The 18,322-nt window shown below is 39.7% G+C and overlaps 1 pseudogene; it reads right to left on the bottom strand.

The window, feature by feature from the left end:
- Nucleotides 1-1,144: 1,144 nt before the first annotated feature.
- LOC134325373 (interferon-inducible GTPase 5-like) lies at nucleotides 1,145-17,080 on the bottom strand (annotated as a pseudogene).
- Between the last annotated feature and the right edge of the window lie 1,242 nt (nucleotides 17,081-18,322).

Below are 18,322 nucleotides of genomic sequence, written 5' to 3'. Positions count from 1 at the left end.
CGTAATGTTTTGACATCAACTCTGTTATGTGACGTGGAGAGTTGACTAGTGAAATTAATAAATAAGTAAGCAAATTTCAGTTATGCAAATAAACCACCACAGCATCCTCTTAGGACAAGACATCTCAACTCCGGTTTGCAAAAGAACGCAGATAATATGTAAAGACAATTCTGATGTACTGTTACATACAGCTCAAAAATCCGCAACCCCCAACCAACTTTCAAAAGCCAAAAACATGGAACTGGCAACACTGATTACAACCATCGTAGTCGGCGTTAAAATTGAAAAGGTCCAGTGGGTAATTCAAGAAGTCAAAATTATATGTATAAAGATGCCAGTGTAGTCTGAATAATGTCATACACTGAAAATGCTCTAGACTAGTAATAATACAAGACCTGGTTTAATTTATAATGAAGTGGTTAAACAAAGCTAGAACTTAGGAGATGGCGTCCTCTTCTGGTTAGGACACGTCATAGCATGGTGGGATGTTCAAGACAGACGACACATACTGTACAGTATCAGTGCATCCTTAATGCCGGTCCCAAGCTGGCATCTGAAATAAAAAGCTGCCGAAAGAAATGATCCGAAATGCACTTTTTTTTTAGGTTCCACTATTTATACAAAGACGCCTTTCCTTAAACCAGACACTGACCTTCTTAAGGTATTTATATTGATAACAATATACATTTATTACATATTTAAATGAATCCAACAAAAATGATCAAGTATATCATGTATATCCAAAAATAACATGGTAATTAAAGTTTAGTTACTCCGATAGAAGATTACAATGCAATCATGCCACTATTTTATTATTTTAGTAATTTATGTAATAAAGAATCATGTAAGTGGATTCTATTCTGAAACAAAATACAAACAACAACAAATCAAATCTGATCACAATATTATAATACACAATACATCAAATTAAATGTGTTAATAGAGCGAGTATGTTCTGTTAAATCTGATTGTGAAATGTAAACATGATGAGTTGCTGATATAATTCCTCTGATTATATATTTAACCTGTAAGAGGTTCCCAAAAAGCAAATCTAACTCATCACAAGCTTTATTCTAATTAGCACTAATGAAGTTTCCTTTAAATGAATTTGGTGTGGATGATGCTCATTTCTGCTTCTTCCACATCAGTGCAACCCGGCCTCCCTCAGTACCATCAGCGCCACCTCTTCAAGCTCTTTTAATCCATTCTTCAGAAGTGTATATGGGATAGTAAAGGACATTCCTGCTGCTATAGCACTTCCTACACCAGGTACCAAACTGCACATGAACTCCACAACTGCAGTTCTAGCTAATGCTGACAGCTGCAGTCTCGTGGATGATTTTGACGCCAGTGCCTGTACAAGTGGAGAGTTTTTTAATGATTTCAGATGTGGCTTGTTGACTCGTTCTGAGAGTCTTTCAATCGATTTATCATCAAGGCCGAACAAGAAGTAGCAACTTGTAAAGAAAGCCACCACAATGCTAGCATCACATGCTAATGATAGACTAGGTACCGGAGCTGCTGCAACTGCACCAGAGCAAGGGGCTGCAGCCCAGGCTGCTTTCTTAAACTTTCTGACTTTCTTATTTAGCATAGCCACAGACGTGACTGGCAGTGATTGTATTAGAGCGTATCGTTTATGCTCTGGAAGCTCTGACACCAGTGTGTCCTCAAGCTCCTCAAAATCAAATGCAGAAACATCATAGCAGCAGATGATAAAAACTTAGGATTTTTAAAGTCCTTTAAATGTGCCAGGCAGTGGTTCTTAATTTTAGTGAGAGTTTCTTCTCTGTTGAAGCCTCGTTTCTTCTCTTCTTGTGCGACGTCATTGTCTATCTTTGATCTAACAAAGTAAAACAGCTTTTTCTGTTTGTTTATTTACATTTTACATTTTCAGCATTTAGCAGACGCTTTTATCCAAAGCGACTTACACAATGAGCAATTGAGGGTTAAGGGCCTTGCTCAGGGACCCAACAGTGGCAACTTGGTGGTGGCGGGGCTTGAACCAGCAACCTTCTGTTTACTAGTCCAGTACCTTAACCACTGAGCTATCACTGGCCCAGTTTATCTCTGTAGCCAGCAGGACGTCGTTCTCTGTGAATCTCTTAGATGAGGAGGGTAAGTTTAGGAGTAAGTTCTGGACTAAGTACGTTCAAGAGTACGTTTAGGAGTAGATTCGGGGGTACATTCCAAGGTTATAATAGTTTGGGATTTTTCATTAGTTTAGTTTTATTTTGTTGTGACTTTTTTTTCTCTTAGTTTTTTATGCTTAGTTTTAGTTTAATTTTCATTAGTTCTAGTATTAGTTTTTGTTTTTTCATACTTTGGGTTATTTTTCAGGTGCAGGATTCAAAAAGGTCAGAGTAAGTATTGTGTAATAAAAACTCAACAAAAGATACCATTTAAAAAATTTATTCAATTACTGTTGAACAACCACATGTCCACAGAAACTGTAACAGTCCACAGGATAGCCGCCTTAAGTGCAAAATGTGTGTAATACTGCTGCTGAAAATAGTCAATAGACTAAGGACACACACGAACATAATAATTAGGGCTGTCACGCGATAAAAAATGTTGGGCCCCCTCAACAAATTGCAGATGCTGACAGCTGTATGAAGTTAGACTTCAAGTTCAAATTCCTGCCTCTGGTATTTTTAATGCACAGTTTTAGTTCTTTTTCAGCGCGTCCACTTCGCTCACAAGATGCAGGGTTACTTACAGTTCCTAGAATTAAAAAGATCACGACTGGTGGAAGAGCATTTTCTTACAAAGCTCCACAACTCTGGAATAATCTTCCTGCCTCTATTCGGGATTCGGACACAGTCTCAATGTTTAGGTCTAGACTGAAAACATATTTATTTTCTCAGGCTTTTGATTAATATAGACAAAGGTGCAGAGCCTGGACAATGTCTATTGTAAAAAGCGCTATATAAATAAAGTTGACTTGACTTGAGTGGTTGAGTTCATGTCGTGGAGGCCCCCCTGCCATGGGCATCTTTTGTATCTGCCGTAGTTTTTCCTGCCCTTGTAATTCACACAAGAACTATTTTTATAGTATATATATATATATACACTGTATATATATATACACTAAATTATACACTATATTATACAATATATTATACACTATATATATATATATACACTATATTATACACTATATTATACACTATATTATACACTATATTATACACTATATTATACACCATATTATACACTATATTATACACCATATTATACACTATATTACACTGTATTATACACCATATTATACACTATATTATACACTATATTATACACCATATTATACACTATATTATACACCATATTATACACTATAATATACACTATATATATATATATATACACTACATTATACACTATAATATACACTATATTATACACTATATTATACACCATATTATACACTATATTATACACTATATATACAGCATATTATACACTATATTATACACTATATTATACACCATATTATACACTATATTATACACTATATATATATATATATACACTATATTATACACTATATTATACACTATAATATACACTATATTATACACCATATTATACACTGTCACGCTTGGAGCCTCAGTATGATCCTGTGCTCCAGTGTGCCACGCCCTTCTCTCCCCAGTCTCCAGCCAGCCTCCCTCTCCTGATTGGTTAGCTGGGGCTAATTAGCCCCAGCTGCTACTATTTAGGAGAGGCTCAGGGAAAGGCTGGTTGGAGACTATTGCATGGTAACTCTGTTTGCGTCTGGGATCTCGGCTCCTGGTACTCTGTCCGTTCTCGCTCTGTCTGCTCTGTCTGCTCTGTCTGCTCTGTCTGCTCTGTCTGCTCTGTTTGACCTGTTTCGTCGGTTTCGCCTGTTTAGCCTGTTTGTTTGCCCCGTTAGCCTGTTTAGCCCCGTTAGCCTGTTTAGCCTGTTTGTTTGCCCCGTTAGCCTGTTGAGCCCCGTTAGCCTGTTTAGCCTGTCCGTTAGCCTGTTTAGCCCCGTTAGCCTGTTTAGCCTGTCCGTTAGCCTGTTTAGTCTGTTTAGCCGGTTTAGTCTTTGTTTCGCCTGTCCGTTAGTCCTGTTCAGTCCTGTTCTGTCAGTTTACCCTGTCTTGTCTTTATTATTATTAAATATAGTTTCTGTCACACATCTCCGCGTTTGTGTCCGCCCCTCCTGTCCGTCTAGCCCACAAACCGTTACAGAATAGTCTCCCCTATAGGACACAGCGAGATGTTGCTGGTTTATTCTTTCCCAGACTTTGGCTCTATGAGGTTTCCTCAAGTCTTCCCGCTTAGTAGGCCGGCTCCTTATGATGGAAGCAACCATAGGGTTGAAGGCTTCCTTCTACAGAGCCAGCTCTACCTGCAGAACCTTCTGGACCCCCAGCCAACTGAAATCGACAAGGTTCGATTTATGATGTCTCGGCTGAGGGGTGCTGCTCGTGAGTGGGCTAAGCAGCTTTGGTCTGACAGGGGAGTTGAGCTGAACTCGGTGAAGGATTTCGAGGGCCTCATGAGAACCAAATGTTCATGTAGCAAAGTGCCCACTGCAGCTTATACCTGGCATCCAGTGCCCACTGGGGAGGTTAAATTTTCCCCAGTGCCCACTGCGGATGTGGTCCAGGAGCCAGTGCCCGCTTATAAAGCTCGTGACTGTCCCAAGTCCACGTTAGGAGCCAGTCAATCTTATTTAGGTCCTGTTTCCTGTTTCAACCCCAAGGGCTCCGGGGGTCCTTCTGTGTGTTCGCCGGCTCCAGTGTTTTCGCAGCTGCGTCCAGTTTCTCCAGGGTCCAAACAGCTGACTTCTGACGCATATCCAGGGTCCAAGCAGCTGATTTCGGACGCCTCTCCAGTGTTTTCGCAGCTGAGTCCAGTTTCTCCAGGGTCCAAACAGCTGACTTCTGACGCATATCCAGGGTCCAAGCAGCTGATTTTGGATGCCTCTCCAGTGTTTTCGCAGCTGAGTCCAGTTTCTCCAGGGTTCCAACAGCTGGCTTCTGACGCATATCCAGGGTCCAAGCAGCTGATTTCGGACGCCTCTCCAGTGTTTTCGCAGCTGAGTCCAGTTTCTCCAGGGTCCAAACAGCTGACTTCTGACGCATATCCAGGGTCCAAGCAGCTGATTTCGGACGCCTCTCCAGTGTTTTCGCAGCTGAGTCCAGTTTCTCCAGGGTCCAAACAGCTGACTTCTGACGCATATCCAGGGTCCAAGCAGCTGATTTCGGACGCCTCTCCAGTGTTTTCGCAGCTGAGTCCAGTTTCTCCAGGGTCCAAACAGCTGACTTCTGACGCGTCTCCAGGGTCCAAGCAGCGGATTTCGGATGCCTCTCCAGTGTTTTCGCAAGTGACTTTGGATACCTCCCCAGGGTTCTCACAGCTGAATCAAGTAGATTCTCAAGGATTTGTGCAGCTGATTAATGACGTTTCTCCAGTGTTTTTGCAGCTGACTCCGGACGCCTCTTCTCAAGGGTCCACGCAGCTGACTCCGGACGCCTCTTCTCAAGGGTCCACGCAGCTGACTCCGGACGCCTCTTCTCAAGGGTCCACGCAGCTGACTCCGGACGCCTCTTCTCAAGGGTCCACGCAGCTAACTTCGGACGCCTCTCCAGGGTCCACGCAGCTGAATGTTTCTCCAGTGTTTTCCCAAGTGATTTCGGACGCCTCTCCAGTGTTCTCCCAAGTGACTTCGGACGCCTCTCCAGGGTCCTCACAGCTGAGTGATGTTTCTCTAGTGTTTTCGCAGCTGATTTCGGACGCCTCTCCAGGGTCCTCACAGCTGAATGACATTTCTCCAGTGTTTTCCCAAGTGACTTCGGACGCCTCTCCAGGGTCCTCACAGCTGAGTGATGTTTCTCTAGTGTTTTCGCAGCTAACCCCGGACGCCTCTCCAGGGTCCTCACAGCTGAGTGACGTTTCTCTAGTGTTTTCGCAGCTGACTTCGGACGCCTCTCCAGGGTCCTCGCAGCTGAATGACGTTTCTCCAGTGTTTTCGCAGCTGACTTCGGACGCCTCTCCAGGGTCCTCGCAGCTGTATGACGTTTCTCCAGTGTTTTCGCAGCTGACTTCGGACGCCTCTCCAGGGTCCTCGCAGCTGAATGACGTTTCTCCAGTGTTTTCGCAGCTGACTTCGGACGCCTCTCCAGGGTCCTCGCAGCTGTATGACGTTTCTCCAGTGTTTTCGCAGCTGATTTCGGACGCCTCTCCAGGGTCCTCGCAGCTGAATGACGTTTCTCCAGTGTTTTCTCAAGTGACTTCGGACGCCTCTCAAGGGTCCTCGCAGCTGACTCCCGAAGCCTCTTCGCCAGGCTCATCGCAGCTGACTCCCGAAGCCTCTTCGCCAGGCTCACCGCAGCTGACTCCCGAAGCCTCTTCGCCAGGCTCACCGCAGCTGACTCCCGAAGCCTCTTCGCCAGGCTCACCGCAGCTGACTCCCGAAGCCTCTTCGCCAGGCTCACCGCAGCTGACTCCCGAAGCCTCTTCGCCAGGCTCACCGCAGCTGACTCCCGAAGCCTCTTCGCCAGGCTCACCGCAGCTGACTCCCGAAGCCTCTTCGCCAGGCTCACCGCAGCTGACTCCCGAAGCCTCTTCGCCAGGCTCACCGCAGCTGACTCCCGAAGCCTCTTCGCCAGGCTCACCGCAGCTGACTCCCGAAGCCTCTTCGCTAGGCTCACCGCAGCTGACTCCCGAAGCCTCTTCGCCAGGCTCACCGCAGCTGACTCCCGAAGCCTCTTCGCCAGGCTCACCGCAGCTGACTCCCGAAGCCTCTTCGCCAGGCTCACCGCAGCTGACTCCCGAAGCCTCTTCGCCAGGCTCACCGCAGCTGACTCCCGAAGCCTCTTCGCCAGGCTCACCGCAGTTGATTTCTGTTCCCGAATTGGCGTCCCTCGGCGACGCTCCTGTTCCCGAGTTGGCGCATCCCGATGGCGCTCCTGTTCCCGAGTTGGCGCATCCCGATGGCGCTCCTGTTCCCGAGTTGGCGCATCCCGATGGCGCTCCTGTTCCCGAGTTGGCGCATCCCGATGGCGCTCCTGTTCCCGAGTTGGCGCATCCCGATGGCGCTCCTGTTCCCGAGTTGGCGCATCTCGGCGACGCTCCTGTTCCCGAGTTGGTGCCCCCTGATGGCACTCCTGTTCCCGAATGGGCGTCCCTCGGCGACGCTCCTGTTCCTGAGTTGGTGTCCTCCGACGGCACTTCTGTTCCTGAGTTGGTGTCCTCCGACGGCACTTCTGTTCCTGAGTTGGTGTCCTCCGACGGCACTTCTGTTCCTGAGTTGGTGTCCTCCGACGGCACTTCTGTTCCTGAGTTGGTGTCCTCCGACGGCACTTCTGTTCCTGAGTTGGTGTCCTCCGACGGCACTTCTGTTCCCGAGTTGGTGTCCTCCGACGGCACTTCTGTTCCCGAGTTGGTGTCCTCCGACGGCACTTCTGTTCCTGAGTTGGTGCCCCCTGATGGCGCTCCTGTTCCAGAGTTGGTGTCCTTCGAAGGATCTTCTGTTTCCTCATCGGCACCCACCGACGGCGTTCCTGTTTCCTCGTCGGCACTCCCAGATGGCGCTCCTGTTTCCGAGATGACGCCCCCAGATGGCGCTTCTGTTTCCGTGTTGGCGCCCCCCGATGGTGCTTCTGTTCCCACGTTGGCGCCCCCCGACGGCGCTTTTGAACTCTCGTCGGCGCTCCCCGACAGCGCTTCTGGTCTCCTATCATGCCTACCGCAAGGCATATTAAATGACTTCGAATTTGCCCCTCAAGGTCCAGGACCTCCTTTTGTTTTTGTATTTGGGCACGCCAGGAGTCGTGCCTTCGGGGAGGGGCCTACTGTCACGCTTGGAGCCTCAGTATGATCCTGTGCTCCAGTGTGCCACGCCCTTCTCTCCCCAGTCTCCAGCCAGCCTCCCTCTCCTGATTGGTTAGCTGGGGCTAATTAGCCCCAGCTGCTACTATTTAGGAGAGGCTCAGGGAAAGGCTGGTTGGAGACTATTGCATGGTAACTCTGTTTGCGTCTGGGATCTCGGCTCCTGGTACTCTGTCCGTTCTCGCTCTGTCTGCTCTGTCTGCTCTGTCTGCTCTGTCTGCTCTGTCTGCTCTGTCTGCTCTGTTTGACCTGTTTCGTCGGTTTCGCCTGTTTCGTCTGTTTAACCTGTTTAGCCTGTTTGTTTGCCCCGTTAGCCTGTTTAGCCCCGTTAGCCTGTTTAGCCTGTTTGTTTGCCCCGTTAGCCTGTTGAGCCCCGTTAGCCTGTTTAGCCTGTCCGTTAGCCTGTTTAGCCCCGTTAGCCTGTTTAGCCTGTCCGTTAGCCTGTTTAGTCTGTTTAGCCGGTTTAGTCTTTGTTTCGCCTGTCCGTTAGTCCTGTTCAGTCCTGTTCTGTCAGTTTACCCTGTCTTGTCTTTATTATTATTAAATATAGTTTCTGTCACACATCTCCGCGTTTGTGTCCGCCCCTCCTGTCCGTCTAGCCCACAAACCGTTACATACACTATATTATACACTATATTATACACCATATTATACACTATATTATACACTATATTATACACCATATTATACACTATATTATACACTATATTATACACCATATTATACACTATATATATATATATATACACTATATTATACACTATATTATACACTATATTATACACCATATTATACACTATATTATACACTATATTATACACCATATTATACACCATATTATACACTATATTATACACCATATTATACACTATATATATATATATATACACTATATTATACACTATATTATACACTATAATATACACTATATTATACACCATATTATACACCATATTATACACTATATTATACACTATATTATACACTATATTATACACCATATTATACACTATATTATACACCATATTATACACTATATTATACACCATATTATACACTATATTATACACCATATTATACACTATATTATACACTATATTATACACCATATTATACACTATATTATACACCATATTATACACTATATATATATAGTATATATATATATATACACTACATTATACACTATATTATACACTATATTATACACCATATTATACACTAAATTATACACTACATTATACACTATATTATACACTATATTATACACCATATTATACACTATATTATACACTATATTATACACCATATTATACACTATATTATACTCTATATTATACTCTATATTATACACTATATTATACACCATATTATACACTATATATATATACACTAAATTATACACTATATTATACAATATATTATACACTATATATATATACACTATATTATACACTATATTATACACTATATTATAGACTATATTATACACTATATTATACAATATATTATACACTATATATATATACACTAAATTATACACTATATTATACTCTATATTATACTCTATATTATACACTATATTATACAATATATTATACACTATATATATATACACTAAATTATACACTATATTATACAATATATTATACACTATATATATATACACTATATTATCCACTATATTATACACTATATTATAGACTATATTATACACCATATTATACACTATATTACACTGTATTATACACCATATTATACACTATATTATACACTATATTATACACTATATTATACACTATATTATACACCATATTATACACTATATTATACACTATATTATACACCATATTATACACTATATTATACACCATATTATACACTATATTATGCACTATATTATACACCATATTATACACTATATATATATATACACTATATTATACACTACTATATTGTACACCATATTATACACTATATTATACACTATATTATACACTATATTATACACTATATATATATATACACTATATTATACACTATATTATACACCATATTATACACTATATTATACACTATATTATACACTATATTATACACTATATATATATATATACACACTATATTATACACTATATTATACACTATATTATACACTATATTATACACTATATTATACACTATATATATATATACACTATATTATACACTATATTATACACCATATTATACACTATATTATACACTATATTATACACTATATTATACACTATATATATATACACTATATTATACACTATATTATACACTATATATATATATACACTATATTATACACTATATTATACACTATATTATACACTATATTATACACCATATTATACACCATATTATACACTATATTATACACTATATATATATATACACTATATTATACACTATATTATACACCATATTATACACTATATTATACACTATATTATACACTATATTATACACTATATTATACACTATATATATATATATATACACACTATATTATACACTATATTATACACTATATTATACACTATATTATACACTATATTATACACTATATATATATACACTATATTATACACTATATTATACACCATATTATACACTATATTATACACTATATTATACACTATATTATACACTATATATATATACACTATATTATACACTATATTATACACTATATATATATATACACTATATTATACACTATATTATACACTATATTATACACTATATTATACACTATATTATACACCATATTATACACTATATTATACACTATATTATACACTATATTATACACTATATATATATACACTATATTATACACTATATATATATATACACTATATTATACACTATATTATACACTATATTATACACTATATATATATATATACACTATATTATACACTATATTGCCAAAAGTATTCGTTCTTCAGCCTTCACACTTATATGAACTTGAGTGACTCCCATTCTTAATCCACAGGGTTTAATATGATGTCGCCACCCTTTTCAGCTATAACAGCTTCAGCTCTTCTGGGAAGGCTTTCCACAAGGTTTAGGAGTGTGTTGATGGGAATTTTTGACCGTTCTTCCAGAAGCGCGATTTTGCGATTTTGTAGATAACTGGATGGTGTCCACCCCATGTGGGAGGGTGCTGCTCGCATTTCTTGCAGCATAGGTGACAGGCTTTACCACCGCGTTAGTGTAGCGGCAGATAGTGGTAAATGACTATCCAGAGCCAAGACCAGGCAGCAGACTAACAGGCCTAACCGACTGTCTGCGAGTCGCCATCGGACGTCACCCGGAATCCTTAGGTCACAAACCATTGAGACTGTGTCTGTTTACCGTGGCAGGTGTAAGCCAAAACAAAATCAAAAAGTATGTCATAATAACTTAATTAAAATGAATCTAAATGAGCATCATGAAAACCATAGTAAAGCTAAACTAAAGTTAGGACTTCTAAACATCAGGTCACTTGCATGCAAAACAGTAATTGTAAATGAAATAATTACAGATAATTGTCTTAGTGCCCTGTGTTTAACCGAGACCTGGGCTAGACCTGATGAGTATCTAAGTTTAAATGAAGCATCTCCTCCGGGTTACAGTTATGAACATAAGCCACGTCTTAGCGGTCGTGGTGGAGGAATAGCCGCAATTTATGATAAAGACATAGGTCTCACTGTAAAATCAACTCCCATAACAAACTCGTTTGAAGTTCTTATCTCTGACATAACCAATAAATGTTCATCTGATAAAACTAGTATGTTTAAGCTGGTTACTGTTTATCGACCCCCTGGTCCTTACTCAGAATTTCTTAACGAATTTGCCGATTTTCTTTCTAAATTAGTTTTATCAACTAAGAAAGCTTTAATTGTTGGTGACTTTAATATCCATTATGAGGATAAATGTAATCCACTCAAAACTGCGTTTGATTCTATTTTAGAATCTTTAGGCATCACCCAAAATGTAACAGGACCCACTCACCGCTGTAAACATACCTTAGATTTAATACTTACTTATGGTATAAACATAGACAACCTGGTAATTGTACCACAGAATGACTTAATCTCTGATCACTCTCTACTAATTTATGAAGTGTCCCTGTCCAATAATATACAGCAACCGCATCGTTTTAAATGTAAGCGCACTATTACATCTGCAACTGCAGCAGCGTTCATAAACTGCCTACCAGAATTACCAAATATACCAGCATCAGAACCTAAAGAACTAGATCAGGCAACTCAAAACCTAGAGACTGTACTGCGCACAACCTTAGATAACGTAGCCCCACTTAAAACTAAACTGATTAGGGAGAAAAAACTTGCTCCTTGGTACAATGACCACACATGCGCACTTAAACAAGCAGCACGGAAATTAGAACGCAAGTGGCGTCACACTACACTAGAAGTGTATAAGATTGCTTGGAAAGATGCTCTAACTGAGTATAAACATGCACCTATAAAAGCTAAATCTTTATATTATTCATCCCTAATAGAGAAAAATAAAAACAATCCCAGATTCCTTTTTGAGACAGTGTCCAAATTAACTAAAAACGTTAATGAAACTGAATCTAATATATCGCCTGACTGTACCAGCGATGATTTTTTAAAATTCTTTAATGACAAGATAGAAAAAATACGACTTCAGAGTCAGAGTGTGTCACCTGCCTGTCACGCTGAGTAGAAAGTGGACAGACGCTCGCGGAGAAAGATCCAAGCAGTTTAATAAAGTGCACAAACACAGCAAACAAATCCAAAAACACGAGGCTAAGAGAGGTCAAAAAACGAATACAAAAGTCCGATGCCGAAAACCAATACCCGAATAAACAAGCCAAGGAGAATCCAAAAAGCGATATCCAAAAACGGTAAGAAAAGGGTCATACACGATAAAGACTATCAGAACTATGAGAAACGCTCGGTATACCACAAGAATTGGCAATACTTCGCAATCTGGTAGCAGATTGCGCTGCCTTAAATAACATTCTTAATTGGCAAAGTGCACACAGGTGTGTGACTAGAACTCAGGAGAGGGGGGTCGCTGAAATGCGTCCGTCTGGTATTCAGCGCATGTCAACAGTTCCGTACGTTCATCTACTGCACTCTGGGAATCGTAGTCATGCGTGACACTGCCAATGTTAAGTATGGACTCACTCCGAGCAGCATTGGTGATAATAGTAACGAGTTAATCCAACTAAATTCCTTTAATCCAATCTCCCAAAATGAACTAACTGTGTTGATTAAATCATCGAAGTCATCATCGTGTATACTCGATCCTGTTCCAACTCGTTTACTTAAAGATTTACTCCCAGCTATTGTAGAGCCCCTGCTTACATTAATCAATGCATCCCTTAGCCTTGGATATGTACCTAAATTGTTTAAAAGTGCTGTTATTAAACCACTGATTAAAAAACCTAATCTTGATCCACATGTACTAGCTAATTATAGGCCAATTTCAAACCTTCCTTTTGTCTCTAAGATATTAGAAAAAGTCGTTTCCAAACAGTTATGTTCTTATTTGAATGAAAATTGTATTCATGAAAAATTTCAATCAGGATTTAGACCCAACCATAGTACCGAAACCGCATTAATTAGAGTAGTTAACGAGTTGTTAATGTCTTCTGATAATGGATGTGTCTCTTTTCTTGTTCTATTAGATCTTAGTGCAGCGTTTGATACGGTCGATCATAACATTTTACTGGAGAGGCTAGAAAATACAGTAGGTGTTAAAGGACTCGCACTCTCTTGGTTTAAATCATATCTGACTGACCGCTCGCAATTCGTTTATGTAAATAATAAATGCTCGGAAACTACAAAAGTAAAGTATGGTGTTCCACAGGGGTCGGTACTGGGACCGCTATTATTTACACTCTATATGCTTCCACTAGGTGAAATTATTCATAAACATGGCATAAACTTTCACTGCTATGCAGATGACACACAGCTGTATATATCAGCCAAACCAAATGATACTGACACAATCAGTAAGATAGAAGATTAAAGTGTAAACGACATAAAAAACTGGATGTCGTGTAATTTTCTTTTACTTAATTCAGATAAAACGGAGGTTTTACTTGTTGGCTCTAAAGCTGCAAGAGACAAGTTGTCTAACCTGGTGCTAAACTTAAACACTTTCTCTGTTACTCCCAGCCCAGATGTAAAAAACTTGGGTGTCACAATAGATTCAGATCTCTCATTTGATACACACGTTAATAATATTACTAGAGTTGCTTTCTATCATTTGCGTAACATTTCTAAAATAAGAAATATACTATCTGTTAATGACGCCGAAAAACTGATCCATGCGTTTATAACTTCTCGGTTAGATGATTGTAATGCTCTTCTAACTGGATGCTCTGGTAGATCCTTAAACAAACTCCAGTTAGTTCAAAATGCAGCAGCTCGAGTGCTAACTAGAACTAGAAAATTTGATCATATCACTCCTGTTCTATCATCTCTACACTGGCTGCCAGTTAAATTCCGCATTGATTACAAAATACTTTTACTAACCTATAAAGCGCTACATGGTCTGTACCACAGTATCTGAGTGAGCTTATTAATCACTACAACCCAGCACGTCCACTTCGTTCACAAGATGCAGGATACTTATAGTTCCTAAAATTAAAAAGATCACGGCTGGTGGAAGAGCATTTTCTTACAAAGCTCCACAACTCTGGAATAATCTTCCTGCCTCTATTCGGGATTCGGACACAGTCTCAATGTTTAAGTCTAGACTGAAAACATATTTATTTTCTCAGGCTTTTGATTAGTATAGACAAAGGCGCAGAGCTTGGGGGTTCTTGGTCATAGAAACTTGTGGTGATCAGGGATGTTGGGTTGCTGTCGTTCTGCCTCTCTTGTCCGATCACTCAGGTTTGATGACGGTGGGGAGATGGGCGCTGATGTCCTGTGAAAGCCTTCATGACCTAGTTACCTGCTCGCTCTCCCTTTTAGTTATGCTGTAATAATTAGGGCTGCCGGAGTCTAAAACTCTCTGTAAAACTGTTTGTCAACTAGCATTGTACATTATTAACTACATTCTCTGTTGTTTTACCCCGAGGGCATTCTGATGGAAACCTGTTTACCCGCCGAGGTTAAGGATTGAAGTCGAGACTGCCGGGACAACGATGCTTCTCCTGTCAGATGTGACGGGTCTGGAGTAATTGCAACGACAAGAAATCACTACAGACTTTATTGAAGGCTAGAGCGGATAACAACTCTATTATTATTTAATTGTTTATTTATCTATTTATTACCAGTTATGACTTTTAGATCATTTAATTCTGTGTTTGTATGATTTGTGTAAATCGTGTATTTATTTAAAGTATCCTCCAGGCCACCCATGAAGGATGGGCCCTGCTGAGTCTGGTTCCTCTCAAGGTTTCTTCCTGTAATTTTCAGGGAGTTTTTCCTGCCACAGTCGCCCTCGGCTTGCTCAACAGGGGTTTTTGTATCTGTTGGTCCTGGATTTTGTAAAGTTGCTTTGAGACAATGTCTATTGTAAAAAGCGCTATATAAATAAAGTTGACTTGACTTGACTTGACTAGCTACTACCCCTATTTCCTATTATCCAGCCAGCAACCACTTAGCAACAGCGTAGTAACCCAGTAGACTTTAGCAACAACCTAGCTACACCTTATCAACCACTTAACTACACCATAACAAACGCCTAGCAATGCCCTAGCAACCAATTGCTATCATATTACTAACTGCCTAGTAACTCTTAAACAACAACCTGTTATTATTGCAACCATTCAGCTATATCTTAGTAACACCTTAACAACCAGTTGTACACAACCAAGTACACCTTGGCAAAGAGCTAACAACACATTAGCATTTATGAGCATGCTTGTGTGCTTGCGCCCACACAATCTCCTGCCTGAGAAAAGCTATCCACACCGCTCTAAATGCATGCTTGCAAACACACAATCACCTAACATGTTCAGAATTCCAACAGCATTTCAAGCGTTAAACACCAGTCTACAGTATTTTTCAGTTAAACGTTAAAACATCCAAACAGCATATGAATAGTATCAGAATATAGACATACTGTCCCCATAATTATACCTGTATTAGACCTGTTTAATCTATATATTGGTATTTAGATTTTGTTCTTTTATTAAGTTAGTCAGAGTATAACTCTTACAAAAAAAAAACTTTTACAAAAGTTCCTTTAGGAGCCAACTTAGAATGTTTTTGTCAAAACTAAGCTTTTAGCATCACTTACTGACCACAAGTTGTTAACTTGAATGGTGGGCGAAAACTTATTTGCCATGTGATCCTAAGGAAAGTTCATCTCCCATTGGCTACATCTACTGCACGCCATCTCTCTAAGTGAGTTAAAAAAAGGCGGCACGGTCATTTAAAGTTAGTTGTTGAGGAGTACACAATTCAGAGAGTTTTACAGCCCTTTCCTAAGTTGGATCAAGGCACCTATGCGAAGTGTAATGGCACGGAAAGCCCACCTCTCAGTGGAACAGGGCCAGAACAAAGAACCAACGGCCTGCAAAGACTTTTAGCTAACAGGTACACGCATGTGCTCACGGTGAAGTGTTGGTCTCTATACCTTTTTATATGCTTCCACTATTAATCAATAGCATATACGCTTCAATCAGGCCCTAAACCTCCTGGTTCTACCCACCATTCAATCCACTTTAAATAATCATATATTATTTTTCAGTAATAGTTTACCTACAGATTTATACCTGTATTATTACCACTTAGTTAAACCATTTACTTATTAACTGTTATTGTATGTGCTATATTTTTGTTAGTTCAATAAACATTATAATGATTCAGAATTTAACGATGTGAGTTTGATTACCTGGGTGAGAGAAATAATCAACTAACAAACTTTATCCCAACAGAAGGTGACTGATATGTTATGAATTCGGTTTTCCTGGTAATTTCTCCATAAAAATGCCAGTGGTGCCCCGTAATTGATTATTAGCTATTAAGTAATTAATTGCTAACCTCTTTTTTCCACAACATATTATGTCATAATTTTTGACCACTTATCATCATAATCTATACTGCATCACCAATTACAGGTCCCAACACCTCATTATAGCTTTTGTTTTAATCTGGAGGTGTTTTCTATCAGTCCTCTCAGTGTGAGGAGTAATACACTTACCTATGAGGAACAGGAGGAGCATCAGCATCAGCTTCATCACTGATGTGTTCCTACAGAACTGAAGGACTGGATTAGTTCTCCAAGCAGTTCCACCTGAAATAAAATGAGAAGCTACATTAATAATTACACCTGATCAAAACCAGTGATAGAAATACAGAACGTGGAATAAAAAGCTACAGAAAATCTTTAATCCTTCACTGAATGTTTCTAAAGCTGCTCTGGGTGCTGTAACATCTCCTCATGTTCATTAGGAAAGCAGTGATCGAAGCTTCTGAACTGAAGTTCTTATTTAATGTTATTATTATTACCAAACTTACTACATCTACATAATTATACTAATCTAATGTAATAACTTTCTTAATAGTTGATTATAATCTAAATATAACCAAATTGTTTAAGTGAAGCTTGAAAGAACATAAAGTATTAATACTTACTAAGCAGTAAAATGATTCGTCCACTACAGAAGATGAAGCTTTCAGTCTCCTCAGAGCTTCTTTAAAACACTGACCTGCTGCTAATCATTAAATACTATTTATTATGTAAAATCTGCTTCTCACCTCATCACATGATTAAATGTTTCTTTAAACCTTCACTGTGATTGGCCGAGACAGATTTAAATTCTGATTTTCATAAGTCATTATCAGACTGGCGGCTGTCTTTAAGGTAATGATGGGAGGGAGTGTCTTTTAGAAAACTAAAAACAAGCTTTAAACATTTCACTAACATCAAGTAAATCTATTATTTATTTATTTATTTTTTTACAAACTTTACAATTTCCAGAAAATCGGGACGTTTAGTAAAACAGTAAAAAGAAGAATCTATGAGGTTTTAATTCTCTAATCTTTATTTAACTGATAAAAGTAGAAAGAAAAGATTTCCAAGTAAATAGAAACATGTTTAGAATTTGATGCTGTGTTGGGAAAGTAAGGGGTTAAGGCTTTGGGAATACATGGCATTATGGGTAATGTATTACATGTGTTGTAGTCGCTGTGTGCTGCAGCTGGGGGCAACACGTGAAACCCTCTCTCGCTCCTTCACTCAGTTCGTATTTTATTTTATTTAACACGGCCGCTCAGTTTTCTTTTTGGCGATATGACCAAGTTGTTTTAATAAACAAAGTGCTTCGAGGTAATCCTGCTTTCGACTCATTTTTTGCGGGGAGAAGTGAACTAAAACGTTGGGTATTACCCCAGAATGGGTGTAATGTAAAACACTGTTCTGGCCCAGGAGCTAATAGATGAACAGCTCCCCTGAGTCGTCACGACCACGGTCGGGAGGC

This window comes from Trichomycterus rosablanca, chromosome 1 (genome assembly GCF_030014385.1).
Source record: "Trichomycterus rosablanca isolate fTriRos1 chromosome 1, fTriRos1.hap1, whole genome shotgun sequence".
Taxonomy (NCBI): domain Eukaryota; kingdom Metazoa; phylum Chordata; class Actinopteri; order Siluriformes; family Trichomycteridae; genus Trichomycterus; species Trichomycterus rosablanca.
The sequence above is the reverse complement of the archived record's forward strand: the minus strand, read 5'-3'. Positions and strand labels throughout refer to the sequence as shown.